Source organism: Hypanus sabinus, chromosome 9, assembly GCF_030144855.1.
Source record: "Hypanus sabinus isolate sHypSab1 chromosome 9, sHypSab1.hap1, whole genome shotgun sequence".
In the NCBI taxonomy this organism is placed as follows: domain Eukaryota; kingdom Metazoa; phylum Chordata; class Chondrichthyes; order Myliobatiformes; family Dasyatidae; genus Hypanus; species Hypanus sabinus.
In genome coordinates, this window is record NC_082714.1 from 40,811,662 (window position 1) to 40,826,459 (window position 14,798).

The following is a 14,798-nucleotide window of genomic DNA, read 5'->3' on the forward strand; positions in this document are numbered from 1 at the left end:
CACTCTACACCCCCATTCAAGTCTGATTTCCATCATGTACTGCTCACAGAGCTTCCACCACACAAATCATTGCCATAGTGACTGCTGGGAACAGAGTCGGCACTTAGAGAACATTCCCCAGGGCAATCACAGTATAGTGGTGGTAGTAGCTGCTGTAGTGGTGTGGGACTGTCTATGGACCTGTGCACAGTGCTCTCCTTTGTGCCTGAGCCCAGTCAGTGGACTGGCTGATCGACTGTTCAGTGTGACTTGCTGCACCGGAGTGATTCATTTGCGAAAGCAATGGACAAATTTACTAACAATTGCTGTTTGGCCTGGAAATGATCTAACCTGGAAGCGGGTGGGGTAAATTACTTTTCCGGCAAGTTGCTTAAAATAAGTGTGAACTAAGTTTCCCATTTGAAAGCCTCAGAATGTGGTGCTTCTATGCCACCAGCTGAGAACATGTTCTGAAGCCTCTGAATTCTCTACGCTGTGCAGACTAGTGAGCTATTGTAGCTCTGTGCAAAGTGCTGCACTTCCATCACCACTGTTGAGGTAAACTACAAACCTCCCAGCACCACACCCCACGTTGTCGCGGTTGGTGAAGGTGAGAATTCCAGACGGTCTGGCATCCATCTGTGACAACAGCCAGCCAGCCACACAGCAGCCAGCTAAATTTCAAAGGACATGGGAGGCAAGACATAAACAAATAAATTCCTATTATTGTGACACAGCTGATAAAATTCCAACCCACAAGGAGTCGATGGCTAATCAATATTTTGTCATGAAGTGAAACTCAGGGATTTTCATCAATCTGCTGCAAATGATACTAAGCTATTGCATTCAGTACTCACAGAGTCATGTAGAATCACAGCTGTGCGCTGGTTCCATTTGAGTGATAGATTATAGGATGGGATCCTACAGAATCTAGTGGTACACTGCCTGAGGAGGCCCTGCACCACTACATATGCCCTGTCAACCCTGCTAGCACTCGAGAATCTTCCTTGAGACTTTCAAGCCAAGAAATGGGTATTCATCTTAATCAAAACTCAAGAAAGAGTAAAGGTTGACCATTATTTGGATGCTACAAGAACTCTTAAATTGTATCCAGGCTAACGTGCAAATTAATGAAATGAATTGTGCCAGATGCCATGTTGCTGAAGGTGTTGGCATATTGTCATTGAATGCTCTCTGGAACTATACAGAGCAAGCATTTCCCATTCTGTTGAAGGCATATGGTTGGCTACACCTGCAGGAAGAATTCACCCACAGATCTTTTTCTAAGGATTTATAAATAGATTGGTGGCTGTGTTTTTATCTTTCTGTTGCTGATTTAAGCATTAATTCCTTTCCAGCTTGTTGAAGTTGTGAAAGAACACAGGAGCTTGAAAGTTTTGCTAACGAGAGGCCTATGAACAAACTGGTTGTCCCACGGGTGAGCCATTCACTTTAAAATATAACACGTTTGAAGAAGTGGCAGAGGGAATGCAAAGGAGAACAGGCTACTGGAAAAAGGAGAGAAAGTCAAATCTGCTTAGGGTGGTCAATCTAAATGACATTTTTCATGTTTTCTTAAAAATATATAATAATGCACATTCATCTTCTGGCTTTCACTGTATAAAATATATTACACAATTTTACAATATTTACTGCATCAATTTTCCATTCGCAAGTGTTCCATCAGTGATAAGTTGAACGGTTATTACAAAGGGCTTAGTTCCTTGTGTCAGTGGAAGAAAGACCAAAAACTGTTCAAGGTGTAATTTTCCAATTTGAACCTAGCAAGGAATAGTCTTTTGAGAAGTCATTCTTTCAAAAGGGCATTCCCACCGTTATCTGAGGTCTATGACAGTTTCCACTGAAAGCTTAGAGCAGGGCTAGGACCTCATTGGTAGGAGCTTCTAAAATCACCTTACTCATGAACTTTAAAATACTTGAGCTCTCCCAGGCTGGAACTGATTTATAGTCAGCTGCCCATTGGTGTCCAAGGAAGTCACTAATGTTCCCTGTTCAGAGAGAGCCAAATATATTTTATTTTCGTTTCCCAGGGGATGATGGTTGAAGAGATTATATAATCATGTAAGGTCTGAAGGCTTCCTCATACCACAGACTGCCATTACTTGCACACGTCACTTCACAAGCAATGCGTGTTGGCTCTGCTGTGTGCACCCCTTCAATGTCCAGCTGACTTGTGTCCAAATCCAATGGCTTTGGTAGTTTGATCGGCAGTAAACCACTAGAAGCTATAATGCCCCCGCTTTGCAACCGTTTTCTGTACCAGCTACACTGCAGTCACCACAGCTCATGACCTGCAACGCAGCTGACGTTTCTACTGCACATCCCATACACATGTGAGCAGCATGCACACAAAATTCTAGTGATAGTAAACACTGTTGTTCTACTACATTGCCTCAGTGCCCCGAGCAGTCCTGGAAGAGCCCTGCCGCAGAATTGGTGCCAAGGTTTGGGAAGAACATAAATACGGGAATTGTCTAACAGGTCGGTGAACACTTGGCTAATACTCCACGTTAATGACGCGTTCGGCAGCTTTCAAATGTCAAGTCACTAACCCGAGACATTACCTTGGTTCCTCTCTCCACAATCGCTGCCTGACCTGCAGCGCGTTTTGAGCAATTGCTGTTTTTGTTAGAGATTTCCAGCTCGGTAGCAGTTTGCTTTAGGTTTTGTGGTGCTTGCAGTGTACGGTCCGATCTCACTCTCCTGAGAGCAAAGACCTTGCCAGCAGTCACGGTGTGAGTGGATGCTGAGGTGGCAGTGGTGAAGGAAGTGGCAAATTAGACATTGCCTTTTCTGCTTGGTTTAAATCTGAGGTGATCGTTTCCGATTCCGATTCAGAGTTATAACATGTGCGTCAAAACACACAGAGAAAGGTGCCCTTGGCATTAACGATCAACACACCCAAGGGTGTGCTGGGCGCAGCCCACACATGTGGTCACACATTCTGGCATAGCGAGTCTACAAAGCTTGGCAGAACAAGATAGAAGACAGCAAAACAGAACACACCAAGCAACAAAGTACTAATAATGAATCAAGACCCGTTCTTCCCTCACGTCCAAAGCACATACAGAATCCTCTAACGCCAGGGCAAGTTGACTTCAGCCTCCATCCTCCTGCAGACTTATGGACTCACAGACACTGGGCCCCAACTTCCTGAGCAGACTTGCAAAAATTCACAGACTTAGGGTTTTGGCCATCAGGCCTCAAAGGGACGTCTAGCCGATCTTTGGACTTCGATCTGGACCTCCACATATCATGACCTTGTTTTCCCATCCACCAGTGGCAGACAGCTGTCTCTTAGTGGCTGCAGATGGCCATAGAGGAGAACCTCTGAGAGAACCCAGGTACCATCCTACTGCAGATTGCAGTGGCTGAGGACAAATGGGGACTGGTTGAGCTCAGCACACAAGAGAAGAGGTAGGGGCAGCAGGCAATGGGTGCGGGCTCCGCGACATGTTACTGGTAGCCTGCTGAAAAGTCAGCCAATGAACAACTGATCCAGTGCGGCTCTAATCTTGGATTAGAGTAGACAGCACAAAGTTGATAGACTCACTACATTCAGTGGAAGTTAATTACTTGAGGGTCATGAGTCCTGAGCTTGTTTTTGGGGACAATCAAATTGAGCTCCATTCTTACAGGGATGTATATAATTAAATGTTCAATGCCTCAGTCATTAGGTAGTTTGCACTAGAATGCATAGCATTTGTGAATGCTGTTTACTATATAGAAAATAAAATAGAACTATATGAGATAGTGGTTTTAGAAGCAGATTCCAACCTTTTATCCTGAGCCTAATGGAATAATGCAGTGCTATTGACTGACTGCTGAGAAAGCTCTCAGACAATTCACTGCTGGAGAACTAGGGCTTCTGTCCATCAAATAGACAGTTAACTGAAGCATTGGCCTCCCTCGTAGCAGCAGTGAATCAAGTCAATAATTCAGAAAGGTCAGCAAGAAGCGAAGAGTAGAATGTGCTGAATCGAGTGATCACAGGGGAGCTGCTGGGCTCCATTCTGAGGGTGCCCTTTAAATAAAGTTTAAAAGATTAATAAAAGGAACATTTCATTAACATCTAGGCCAGGTTGCGATCTGACCACCATCTGGTAGGGAAGGAAAAATATGCCTCTAATGTCACCCTAGGCCCCAAAATGCCTGTGGCTTTGTAGCTAAATGCACCATATGGAGCAGCAGCAAGCACACAGTTAAGAAGGTCCCACAACTGATCCTTATCCATTTTGTTTTCAGGAAACTCTCAGGCTCAGTAGAATGAAAGAAACAAACAGTGACCTCCGCTGGCAAGTATAATTGAACAAAAATTGGGCTCAGCTGCCGCACAACTTATCCTGATAGAAGAACTGCGTGAATATAATATGGCTCCGTAAGAGTGATTTTGAAAACGCCAGCACAGCAGACACAATCCATTTAAATCATATTCTCAGAAAGCCTGTCTGCAGCCCTTCAGTGACCCTAATAATATTGGAGAAGGATACACCGAAGCACATTGCCTGGGGAAGATGGGCGCGCTGGCTTAAAGAAATATAGAAATAAAGATTGAAGTATCTGGACCTGGAATTTCAATCCCACTTAAAAATGCATAAAGTGGTGCTGTTGGAGGACTGGGCCTGTTTGTCCCAATGCTGCAGGTCTTCTATCAGAATGAGCAACAGCTGAGCCCAACTCTTTTGTTCAAGCAGCACAATTAATGGGCTATTTGTAGAACTCCATGCGGCAACGAGGTGTAATTTTAGGAGTTGTATGTTAACTGCAAACTAATCTGAGCAAAGTCACTTCTTGGGCAAAACACTGTTGAAGAGGGGAAGGCAAGTCTTGTGAGATTAGGCATTGTAGAGTAGAGTAGGGGTTCATTCACTCATTGTGTGCCGTGTTAGGACGTAGGCGATCACATGACCATGACAGTTTCTGGCAGATTTTTTCTACAGAAGTGGTTTGCCAATGCCTTCTTCTGGGCAGCGTCTTTACAAGACGGGTGACCCCACTCTTCAGAGACTGTCTAGACTGCAATCAGTGGTCGCATAACCGGGACTTGTGATATGCGCCAACTGCTCAAACCACCATCCACCACCTGCTCCCATGGCTTCACGTAACTCTGATCGGGGGGCTAATTAGGTGCTATACCTTACCCAAGGGTGACCTGCAGGCTAGCAGAAGGAAGGAGCGCCTTACACCTCCTTTGGTAGAGACATATCTCCACCCCGCCACCCAGGAGTACACATCCCAATAGACTGAATGAACCAAGATTTCACCCCATGAAAAAGAACAGAAGCTTCACATTAATAATGACTAGAGGTCTGGTCTTTTACTCTATCTGGGTTTCTTCTGAACAGACTCTGCCACAGCGGTCATGTAAGCTCTACTCTTGGACATTTTCTGATTTTCGTCTGCTTTTCTGCCTTGTTCTTTCATTAAGTATACACAGTGTATTTTTGCAAGACAGTTGACACTGCTGTTGTCCACACAGCACCTTCTCAGGCACCGCCTGTACACAGTCAATGCTGTCTGCATGCTGCAAAGTCCACATCACATTCAACTGTTGATTTTGAAATTGTGTCCCACTACAGAATGTGCTCTGCAATCGAACTTCTGGGCCATGAGCTTCAGGCCTTTTACTGAAGCAGTTGAAAATCAAGGAGAAGGAGAATGGTGCAGCAAAAGTGCGATGGAGCAACACTGAACTAATCTGGAACAGACTGAGAACTAGCGAAGGAATCAAGACACACAGTTCAGTTGTAAACGTTGCTTGCAAGGTAGGTGGAATACTAACATGGCCGCCCTGAAAATTCACTCTCATTAAAAACTCTGGATAGCAGAATGCCCATTTCACTTTTGCAACACAGTTTTAATGCAGTAAAGATGCACATGTAAGCCAAATAAAAATGGAAGATTTCTCATGCTGTGTATTTAATATTTCATTATTATTTGAGCAATATTGTAAATATATTGTTTGATTAAACATTCTTGTTCATTTAAATGATTAACTATGGGTTATATGTAAAAAACTTGAATGGAGTAAGTCACAGAATGACCATGTCATACATGTGAAACACTGGGGTTTCCTCAGCTGCGTAAGCCTAGGGAAGACAATCTCCACCCCAGAGATTGAGGCACGAGCTTCCCCCCCCCCCCAAACCCCTGTTTGTGTGGACACTGTCATTCGCTACCATTTCATGCCATGAAATAACAGACAGTACACTGCATATGATTAAAGGAATTGTATTTATCAATCTTAACTGAAGGGTTAGTAAAGAATATCAAAAAGAAAAGTGCCCATTACAATTAAACATTCAAATGTGCCCAAGTTGGAGCTCATCTTGAACTTCTCTATCACTCGCGCGCTGAGCCCTCGGTCCGTGTGAAAGCCCACACCACCTTCCGAACGTTGCTCGCAATCCATCTCCACCAAATGGGTCTCCCACCAGATCGTATGCTACAAATGGTTCTCCTCAGTGTCTTCCCTCTTCATCTCCTCTCGAACAAAAGCCCTAGACCAACCTTATTGTCCCTCACCAAGAAACACCTCCCACTAATTGGATGACACACATTCCACACCATCCCTCATCTTCAACAATAACCCTAACAGACTGAAAGCAGAACAACTGCTCCTGCAGAGCTGCTAAATGAAATTCATACAGTATAACAGTAAAGATATGAACCAGGGCGCTAGGCGTGTGTGCCTCGCTAAAGTAAAAACAAAACAAAGACGTGCATTCCTGGCTTCATGTTTCCTTTCAATTACTATTATCTTTTGGAATTCCAAAACATAACAGAGGCACCAAAAATGTTTTTAACAAACCTGAGACAACTGCTAACCTGTTCAAGTGCAGTGAGATGTTCAAGTTGGAAAAAAGCCAACACATTTTTTTCATAGCAGCACATGTTCTTTGGAAAAGGAGAAAATGAACAAAAATCATGTGTTCATAAACAGTGAATACCAGATGATAATGATTATAGATTTAAAACAAGCAGAAATGGCTGACTACATCTGAAAGATAGATGTGTTTGGTTGTACAAGAAATAACTGGATTTTGTATACAGAGCAAATTAAGCAGTACATTGAAGGAAATGAAATAACCAATGAGAAGTGAGTGCCAGTTTTGCTGATTATATTGGGTGGAAGAGCATACAGTTTGCTTGGAAGTTCGACTGCTCCAACCAAACCAGCCGAAATAAGCTTTGCTGATATCATGACAGTAACGCAGGAACACTTAGAACCAAAACCATTGTCGATTGCAGAATGCTTTAGGACTCAAAGCAGAATTAAAAGGAAGGGGAGTCCATTTTAGTGTTTGTGGCTGAATTGACGAGATTGTCTGAGCATTATCAGATCAGTAATGGGCTTAATGACGCACTGAGAGATCATTTAGTTTGTAGAATGTAACAAGAAAGCACTCAAAAACAGCCATTAACTAAAGCATATGTCACATTTAAAAGAGCAGTTGAAATAACTGTATCAATGGAAATCTCAGTCAGAGAGTTTCAGACAGAAATAAAAGTGAGCAATGACAAAATTGCAACATTTAAACCGAGACCTGCCTGGCTGAACAAACTGTGTTACCATTGTGGCAGATGTTCACTTACACCAGACCACAGCAGGTTTAAAGATGAAACCTGCAGAAAATGCAACAAAGTAGGACTCATACAAAGGGCAGACAAAAATAAATGGACTGCACAGGGAAGGGAAAAAAAGAAAAAAAAGTCAAGTTGTAGTTTCAAATAGAGCACTAATCCGCATGTTGTTGATGAAAAATCTGATAATGATGAGTGTGACACAGGACTGAGTAGCCTTGAGATGTACAATATGGAAATTAACAACAGATAAGTGACATTGCTTAGATCAGAAGAGAAGAGCAAATTGATTAAAATGGAATTGGACACTGGCTCGGCTGTTTTAGTCTGTTTCTTCTTGAAGAGTACCTAACTACCTCGACAGCCACATCCTGGATGGCAGTCTTCAGGTGCTTCCATTGCTGTCCTGTGTTGGAGTCTGCATTTGGGGTGCCTTTGCTGTCCAGTTTCTCCCTTAGCTTTATCTGGATTACATCTCGAAAGCCAAAGAGCTTATCCACCTGGAGTCTCTTCAACCCTGGTCCCCTTTTCCTTATTGCTGGCTTGATAGCCAGTCTGACTTTTGCCCTGACGAGCATGTGATCCGTATAATAGTCTGCGTTCGGCATGACCCTGGTGTGTAGAACATCTGACACATCCTTTTGGAGCTCCAGGATGTAGTCCAGGAGGTGCCAGTGTTCATATCGAGCGTGTCTTCAGGTCATCTTGAATCTGGCTTTCTGTTAAAACAGCAAATTTGTAATGTGCCAAGTGACTGTTGAATTTTTTATTGTTAAAGTGCACTTGTGTATTCACCCTGGTAATGCTAAAATAGCAGCCTGTGCCTTTAAGAGAAAATGGTGACATCATTATGCATGTGCGGAGTAGAAAGAAGGGTTGCCACGTTCTAGAAAGAACATTGAATACTGATCATATGGTGAGGATGGGTCAATAATATTTGATAATATTATTCCTTCATACTCGTTTGTAAATCTAGAATATTGGTAATTTGCAATGTTTTACATGCAGATGCTTTAGATTTTCGCAAGTAAGGTATCGGCGCTGGATAGCACGGTTGTGTGAAGTTCCTTATCGGCCTAGTAGCGTGAGTGAGGAGAATTCGTTTCAGGATCTAGCCTGTACGTGTCTGGAAGTTAAGCACATGTGTGGCAAAGTGAGTATACATCTTAGTTAAGATGAGGTGCATTTATTTATATTTTTGATGTTCTGTATAAGGTACAGGGTTGGTGGGATTCTAATGTTGTTTGTATTGTATTTTTTTTTTTAAGAATTGCCACTACCATATTGGTTTTGTGTATTTTGTTTATTTTTGTCCTGCATTCGTAACTAGTTGATGCAAGGGTGTGGACCAATACTAAACTGAGATTATAACAGCAGGAACCATATTTCTTTTTTAAAATTCATTTTGTTGTTTTTATTTTGATACCCTCTTTCTGCATTAAAACACCTAAAATGGATAAAGGAATTAAAGATCTAAAAAAGTATTTTTAGTCCTGAGTGTTTATTTTCCCCAGGGTACAAAAGTTCTAACCAGATCTAATTCTGTGCTGAGCTCCAGGAGCATCCTCCTATTGTCGTTGCAGTTTCTGACACCATGATGACAGAAGATTCCCAGCCATACCTTGCCATCTCTACCCACCCTGGCATTGAAGTTGCCTGGACGATGATCTTGTCTGCCTTACATGTTTCCAATAGGAAGGACTTCAGCTCCCAATAGAACATCACTTTGACAGCAGGGTCTGCTTGCAGTGTCAGGGCGTAGATGTTTACAAGGGTGACTAATTGGTTGTCTTGCAGCGGGAGTTGCAGGGACATAAATTGATCTGAGTGTCGGATCAGTAGGCTTTGAAGCTTATTGACGATGGTGTTTTTGATCACCAAGGCCAGCCCAAAGAATCTGTTCTTGTTGCTGCCTCTGCCTGACCTAAGTGAGTGTAGTCTGCACCACGCTCTATTAAAGACCCTTGATCTTCAAAATGTACTTTGCTTATAGCAGCAATGATATTGTCCACCAAGCTTGTTCTCGTGTCACAAGCGCTGAGCATCTATGGGGTCAGTCACTTCTGTAGAGTCCTGCATTGTGTGTACATTCCAGCATATGATGTTGAGATATATTGACGTTGTTTGATTTATTTTCCTTTTTCGTACCGCTTGAGTAAGATGCCCATTGGGCACGGTGAACAAACCAGGTGGTGGTGAGGAAGGATTTTTTTGGGCAACCTTTTCTAGGTCCGTCTCCATCAGGAACAGGCAGTCTATCCCTGAGGAGGGGCTGCTGGGTCACTCAGAGCCTGCCGAAGGCTGTTGTTGCCTCAGGTTAACAGACAGAGACCCCTGGGTCTGAGCCGCCTGCATGCAGAATTGAGACTGCGACTCCCAGTTTCATCTAACACCTGTCATTTCTCCCCTTCTCCATCGCTGTAGGACTTTTCTTCCCACCTGCCTGTGTAGGTTTATAGTGAGGATCAGTGTTCATGGACTGATTCCAACCTTCAGGTCGAGGGACGTTCCACAATGGCACAGCAAGCTGCGATAACTGCAAGGCTGTAGGTTGGGTATTGGAGTTTTCCTTCTCCTAGACAGACTGTCTGGCAAGGCCAATGAGTCCCACCTGCCGGGGTCTGGAATCGGAGTTGTCTGTTTCCTAGGCTGGCGCCCAGCCAAGGCTGATGAGCCCAGCCTGCCTGCCCAATTATACCGCTGGGCACTCGGTCGAGCCATGACATAGCAAACTAGCAAACTCAGTAAGAAGTACATATGTGTACACACACACACACACACACACACACACACACACACACACACACACACACACACACACACACACGCACACACACACGCACACACACACACACACACACACACACACACACACACACACACACACACGCACACATATGCATGCGCGCGCACCCCCCACCCCCTCCTATGGAAAAAAGTACAGCTGACATTTCAGCCCAAAACATTGACTGTTCTTTTTTCCATAGATGTTGCCTGGCCTGCTGAGCTCCTCCAGGATTTTGTGTGAGTTGCTCGGATTTCCAGCATCTGCAGATTTTCTCTTGCTTGTCATTCATGACCCCTCTGTGTTTTCATTCAATTAGTTTTATGTTTTGGAGTTACTAATCAGAACATGCCACCCTGATGGGTGTTTTAACAATCCATAGTTTTATTATTATATTAACCCCAAACTGTGAACTGCCCAGCTCCTGTGATAGGGTTTATCCTACCCTATCTGATCAATAATCCTGCTCAATACAGTAATTCAATGGCACATGGAAGAAAAAAGCATCGTAATGTTTAGAAGCTGAATTGGAGTCTTGGTGGGGAGTGTGATGAGCAAGAGAGGCACATTCACTCTACAGAGACTGGTGACCCGTCAGATAAACAAATAGAAGTCAAGCCCCAGGTATACGACAAAAAGAGAAAATCTGCACATTCTGGAAATTGAAGCCACACATACAAAATGCTGAAGGAACTCACCCTTCAGATGATGAAATGTCGACTATTTACTCTTTTCCATAGATGCTGCTTGGCCTGCTGATCCCCTCCACCATTTTGTGTGTGTTGCCCAGATATATGAACACAGTCAATGACCAAGCCTGCGCATGCATCTTCAAAAGCTCTACCCACCAACTACATTCTAGCCTCGGACACTGATCAATTCACCATAGCTCCAACACTCACCTACTAATAATTTTCCCACATCCTTTCTTAGACAGCCTAAGAGTTGATTCTGTTACCACATGGCATCCAAATGTCAGTTTGTGAATACAGCAGTCACATTACTCAAACGCCTTGATCATCTCTCACAGTCACACTGCACTTGTCTTGCATTGATAGATTAATGTAATGCACAAGTAGAGATAGCAGCAGCAACCCAAATGGTGGGGGGGGGGGGGGGTCAGTCATACCAAAGGCAGTGGTCTCCATCCATGGGGTGGCTATTGTTTAGCCAATCGTGGGCATGGAACGGTAGGTGCCAGCAGCACTTCATTTTGAGTCCGTTCTCCTCATCCAGCAATTGTTTCTGATTCAATTAGCCAATGGGGCAGTCCCTTAATCTACACACCACAACCCCTCACTGAAAACAAACCTTCCCTCCAACAAGGAGCCTCTCTCCTTTCAGACAGTCACACCCTGGAACCTGGCCTGGCAGTGGTGGTATAAGCTTTGACGTGCAGGGTGAAGCGGCTAAAATGAGTGGACTAGCAGTCAGCTTTCTAGACTGCTGATCTACAAGTCCGACATTGACCACTGGTAAGTTTCAATTTAAACAATTAAAAGAGTGCTGATTTGTTTAGAAATAGTCTCAGTGGCAGATTGTTGTTTAAAATCCCACCTGGTTCACTAAATATCCTTCAGAGAAAGAAATCTGCCACCGTTACCAAATCTTGGCCAATGGCTCAACTCAGGAGCTAAGTAAGGGCAGCGCGGTAGCGTAGTGGTTAGCACAACGCTTTACAGTACCAGCAACCGGGGTTCAATTCCCGCAGCTGCCTGTAAGGTGTTTATACGTTCTCCCCGTGAATACGTGGGCTTCCTCCAGGGGCTCTGGTTCCTCCCCACAGTCCAAAGACATATTGGGGGGTTGGTAGGTCTTTGTAAATTGTAAATTGTCCCATAATTAGGCTAGGCTGGTGGTGTGGGTTGAAGCTCTGGAAGAGCCTACTGCATGATGTATCTCAATAAAATAAAAACTAATAAATACTGGCATGATCAGAAATGTTCAGAAGGTGACACATTTCATGTTAGTTCGTTGGATATTGCCTCTTATTGAGGTTCCCTTAAGAGTATTGCCCTTCAGTCATCCTTGGCAGATATGCCCTTCTTCCTTGTACAACACTTCTTGAGAGTGTACCAAGAACTACCCTTAAAGATAATTGTTGATTCTGTTGGGGGCTTTGCAGGACCATCCAGTCACACTTACACACGCACTGTCATCAAAAATGTGTGCATTAGCTGGGAATACTCACACATCATCAGCAGCCACAAGCATGGAGGCTTACACAGGTGCTATATTTATGCAAGTAAGTAACCTCCAACAAAACCTCAGCCTTGTCGTAGGGTTTGGAATCTTATGTACCTCAATGACCTGGAGAGCTACATTGGCTGGAATCAGGGCCTTGTGCTTTAGCTCTTGGTAGGGTCACCCAGGCCAAACAGGGCAAAGAGTGGTTCACCAGTCCTCCAGGTTGAGGGTCCAGCTCAGGGCTAACGACCCCGATTGGTCAAACGTAATTGTTACAGAAACGGCAATGAAGAATCCTTCTTTATTTGTGTGCAATGTTACGGCCATGCAGAGGTGGAGAAGCTTCATTGTCCCCCGGAACGCCTGTGGCTAATGAGCAGTAACTGTAATGGCAGCACCTAAATAACACGTGGTCCGGAAAGAAATCTCATGCCTGATATTTATTGAAAATATTGATGCAAAAAAATCAGCTTGAGAAAAGCAATGATGGTAAATAGCACAAAGGTGTGAAAAGAAATCGGTTCTCTCACTTGTCTGGTAATCCTCAGCTGAATGGTCCCAAAATGTCAGAAGGTGTTGCATATGGAAATATGTCTTCATGTATTTAGAAAGGAAGATCGGTGTGCTTCTTTCAAGACCTCAGTGGTGTGAACAAGCTTGATGAAACCACTTTCCTAATTAAATCTATGCAAATGAGTGATTAGACACAAGGCTAATTTATTTGTATGAGTATTAAAGATTAATGTTTTGTCGTTAATTTTCAAACATATTTTTGCCTCTAGCTTTTCAAATCTGCTCCGTTAAATTAACAAATCCAGGAGCAGCAATGACATTACACGAATTCCAGGTTCCTCTCATCAGGAGAAAGAGGAGACAACTTAAGGGGATTGATCAAAGCGGTGGGTTTTTGACCAAGCTTTTCCGACCGGGGAAAGATTTGAAAAGATACAGAGCCTTAGGAAGAGAGAGAGAGAGAGAGAGAGAGAGAGAGAGAGAGAGAGAGAGAGAGAGAGAGAGAGAGAGAGAGAGAGAGAGAGAGAGACGAAGGTAAAAGTAGCTAGGACCCATTCTTGAACAAGCCAACATGTGAAAGGTGAAACTAGAGATGCAATTGGTCAACTTGATCTGGGAATCAGTTCTTGGGGTGATTGTGTAGTTATAATGTAAAGCCATGGTAAGGAGGCTGTGAGGTGTTGGAGTGAAGGGACGTTAGTTTGTGAGTGTGATCACAAAGAGCTGTAGTGAAAGGTCCCGGGCTGAGACTTTCCCAATAATCAGCATTAGCAGGATGAATATTTGTCCTGTCACTGGCATTTAACATAAGCATTGCTATTGGCTGACACTTGTATTCACTTCCAGAAGATTTGACTTCATTCTTCCCAATGTCAGAATATTCCCACTCACATGCCTAGACTAATTGTTTCGGTACGCACCTAACTGCGCCCGCTTCTGGGATTTAGATGCTCCGACTCTCCAGAACACGGATAGTTGGCGCAGCCTCTTTAAAAATTCGTGCCCATCTCACTAATTGGAGGCCATAGTTTGGCGACAGGATTCTAAATTTAAAGAGTACCTGATCTGAGGTTTGGTGCTCAACCGTCAGCTCTACTTTGATTTCTCGTCTAGCGGCTAGCTTAGAACCATCAATTCTAGTTTTGGATGCTCCATCATATGCATCCTCGCCTAGGTCCCCACCACACTAAGGCTGGAAGAGAGATTTCACCCCAGTATCATCAAAGCTTGCACCTAAAGCACAACCACTGGCATGAGTGCAGCAAGTCTGCTGGTACATTGTTATGTACCACCAGGGTTCATTTTATCTGTGGATCGTCACTTTAAAATGACGAGAGAATGAGACTGACTTTTGGACACATGGATTTCTACTGATTACAAAGTTGCTTTGGTTTCTATGACGTGGAGAGTGGAGTTATTTGATAGACAATCAATGTTACGGTTTCTCTGCACCTCGTTTACTTTCTGCAAGGACACAGACACACACAGTCAGAGTCGAGATAGATTCAGGCAATGGAAGACACCAGTGAGTCGGTCGCTGGTTTAAACTCTCACTGGCCCAAAAGGGCTGAGTTGAGATTGATCCAGAGTATTGATAAATGACTCTCACAAGTTTTCTGCAACTAGAAGAAATTTTGTGGAGCGGAGAGGAGAGGGGAGGGGAGGGGAGGAAGGTTTGAAACAGAAGAAACCTGGTGACAAAGAGATCAAATATTTGGACTTTCTCTCT

At 43.7% G+C, this 14,798-nt stretch overlaps 1 protein-coding gene across 1 annotated transcript in view; it reads right to left on the minus strand.

The window, feature by feature from the left end:
- slc29a4a (solute carrier family 29 member 4a) overlaps nucleotides 1–14,798 on the minus strand; it is an 81,396-nt gene that overhangs the window by 39,521 nt on the left and 27,077 nt on the right. The gene's annotated exons all lie outside the window — the stretch shown is intronic.